Here is a 3,183-nt window from a genome sequence, read left to right as displayed (position 1 = left end):
AAAACAGTTTAGCCTTATAAAAATACATATGTTTCATACATTTTACATACCTGCATCTTTAAAAGCTATTTTATAGAATACATTTACATGGATGCTTCTCACATACTGGACATGATACATGCCCCCATCAAACACAATATGCACTGTAACATACTAACCACACACATCCCCTGCTTTGAGATGATCAGATAAGACATCTTTCTGTGAAATGGTAGTCCAAATCATTGGTTTTGTATAAACCAAACCAAATCAAACCAAACATCTATTCAACAATGCTTTATCTTCTTAAGTGTATTTTATTACACAGGCCTACTGTGACAAAGTATAGAACTTAAACGAAAAATAAAATGCTGTTCTCCAGTTGACATTACAGAGGGCTCTTGCTTAGTGGGTGGTTTGAGGTCTTAATCGTGTGCAACGTCGCGGGTGCGTATCTGCGTTGAGGGGTCTTCTTTCGTCGTTTCCCTGGCAGCGCACTGTGATTGACAAGCCGTGGCTGGCTTTAGGACCCTCCTTCTCATTGCCTCCCGCTCTGCTAGGCTACTCACTTCGCTCGGTCGTGAGCCTCAGTAAGTTTGTACAGAGGGATGCAGCGGGCGCACAGAGCAGCCTGAAAATGGCACTCATTTGGATATATCCATCCCTTTTCTTTCTTCTACATTTGCTCGTACCAACACTGGCCTTAAGGAATTACCCTGAAAACGAAGGTATGGTTTTCGTTGAATTGCTTTTGAAACGAGTAAATTAATCGCCTAGGTTTTTTTTTGGTGAGGGGATCTACTCGAGTGTTTAGTTCAGCTAAGTGCAGCTCTTCACTCGGATGCTGTGGTACTTCATAAATGATGTATTGTAAGATGAGGGAAGCGGTCACGGAGCAAAGGGAATTGTTCAACGTTCAGTTTATTTCTAGGGCAAACTCATTAAATTTGAATACTGTAGCCATCTATGAGCGGCGAAGGTGGGCAATCTAAGCTACTTTCATCTACATCTTTTTCGGAGGCTTGCAACTCCAGAATATATTTGTGCGAAGAACTTCAGTGTTGCAATAGGGCAACAATTCACTAGCTATTTTGTTAAGCTTTTCCCGTGAACACTGTCCTACACTCTCCAAAGACGCGCGTCTCTTATGGCATGTATACAGACATATATTTGGTGTGGGGGCTTATTATGACTTGAATAGGGTATAACCTACATTTGAGAAGAGGTTGTGCCATTATACTATATATGTATATGTATATGTCTTGGTTTTATATAATTCGGAGAGAGACTGGACACGTGCGCGCTTTTTAAATCTTCTATGGCACTTCAGGGTTTACCTGTTTGTATCAGACATATCAATATCAGACCGGTACACGACGAGGGGGTCAGTTAGAAAACGAAGTGCGGGTGTGTGTTTCATTTTAAACATCTGTGGAGCATAGTTGGATTCTGCGAAGAAATCCAGGATGAAACCATTAGGACACCGGCGTTGATAACACCCGACGGTGTCATTCCGCCGCCATCTGAGGCTTTCCCCCTCGCAGCCATCGCTGGTTTGACCCATGGTTAAAACCAGGCACTGGCTTGCTGATTCCGAAGTAGACTACATGTTTACTCTCCACGCTGAATTTGTCGTCAAACCAAAATGCCGTTTCACTTATTTCTTACCTACAATGTTCTGATACTGTTACTACCTGGAATATGATGTGTCCCGAGCGGATTTCATTAGCCTATTTACGATGTGTTGGGAATGTATTCCTACTATTTGGATTTCCAATTGGGACAGCACAACAATCGTTTTGTTCAGGACATTGGGTATGCAAATACGCAGGAAAACTTCAAAGTCATCCTGCTGCATTGGTAATAGAGTGTATTAGCCTTGAAATATATCACTCTAGTCCTGAACTTGAAAATGAATAATACTTCGTGTCAGAGTATATTTTCCTTGACTTGTGGCTCATCATACCTTAAGAGGGTATGTGCAGCTTGGTCATTCCGATCGAAAACAAAAATAGTTTAAAGAAACAAAAATATTTCATTGAAATATAAAACAAGTTGTACACTAAATAAATAGTACACTAATGAACATCAGTGTTAATTAATTGTCATTAAAGATCCATACCATGGAATAAGTACAAACATAGGCTAAATCTAGCCTGATCAAATACATACAGTTAATACACACACACACACACACACACACACACACACACCGTCTCTCATACAAGCTCGAACAACACAACTATTAAAACATTCATTATGCGATTTCAGTGGATGATGAAACCTTATTTAACCGCAGGAAACCCCGTGTTGATTTAGATAAATGGTTGCCAAGAGATGGGGGAAATCACATTGTAGTGTTGGGGTGGCAGCCACTGACGCTCAGCATCCGAACACCACTCCTGCCTAGCTCAGGGATTGATACCCCCGGGAAGTGAGGATTAGGACGAGGAAGAGGAGGAGGAGGAGGATAGAAGAGAAAGGATTCCCCTTCCTTCGATGCCAGAGGAAGCCTTTCTCCTCATATCTGTGTTAAAGAGAGCGTGTACTCGTGTGAGTGAGTGTATGTGTGTGTCTGTGTGTGTGTACATTTATGTGGTGTGTGTACTGTACATGCGCATTTGTGTGTGTGTGTGTGTGTGTGAGTGTGTGTGTGAGTGTGTGAGTGTGTGTGTGTGTGTGTGTGTGTGTGTGTGTGTGTGTGTGTGTGTGTGTGTGTGTGTTTGTGTTTGTGCGCGTGTGTGTGTGTGTGTGTGTGTGTGTGTGTGTGTGTGTGTGTGTGTGTGTGTGTGCATGTGGTGTGCGTGTGTGTCAGGCTGGCTTGGCTTACTGATGTGGCCTGCAGTGATGTCTCCATCCCTGCTGCTCTCCTCTCAGTCATCTCCAACCCCATTGCTCTAATTGGCTGATCTTACTGCACAATATCTGTGTTTGTGTGTGTGTTTATGTGTGTGCACGTGTGAGGGTGTGTGTGTGTGTGTGTGTGTGTGTGTGTGTGTGTGTGTGTGTGTGTGTGATTGTATGAGTGTGCGCATGTCCACAATGAAATTTATGCATGCGAGCAATATATATTTTGTGTATGATTTTATTTGTTACAATTTGTCATGTATAACTTATCTATTTCTGTTTTTTTTTGTCTTCACTTGACTTGTTTTTTTTATTCTTTCTGTGTTTTAACACAAACGTTGGCCATAGATATTTGTG

The 3,183-nt window shown here is 41.9% G+C and overlaps 1 protein-coding gene across 1 annotated transcript in view; it reads left to right on the top strand.

Annotated features, from left to right (window-relative positions):
* The first annotated feature begins 700 nt into the window (after positions 1–700).
* Positions 701–3,183, top strand: part of epha4b (eph receptor A4b) — a 118,640-nt gene continuing 116,157 nt past the window's right edge. The window contains 1 exon segment of the mRNA XM_048237790.1: positions 701–707. The gene's annotated coding sequence lies outside the window, so the exon portion shown is untranslated.

This window comes from Alosa alosa, chromosome 1, assembly GCF_017589495.1.
Source record: "Alosa alosa isolate M-15738 ecotype Scorff River chromosome 1, AALO_Geno_1.1, whole genome shotgun sequence".
NCBI lineage: Eukaryota > Metazoa > Chordata > Actinopteri > Clupeiformes > Clupeidae > Alosa > Alosa alosa.
The sequence above is the reverse complement of the archived record's forward strand: the minus strand, read 5'-3'. Positions and strand labels throughout refer to the sequence as shown.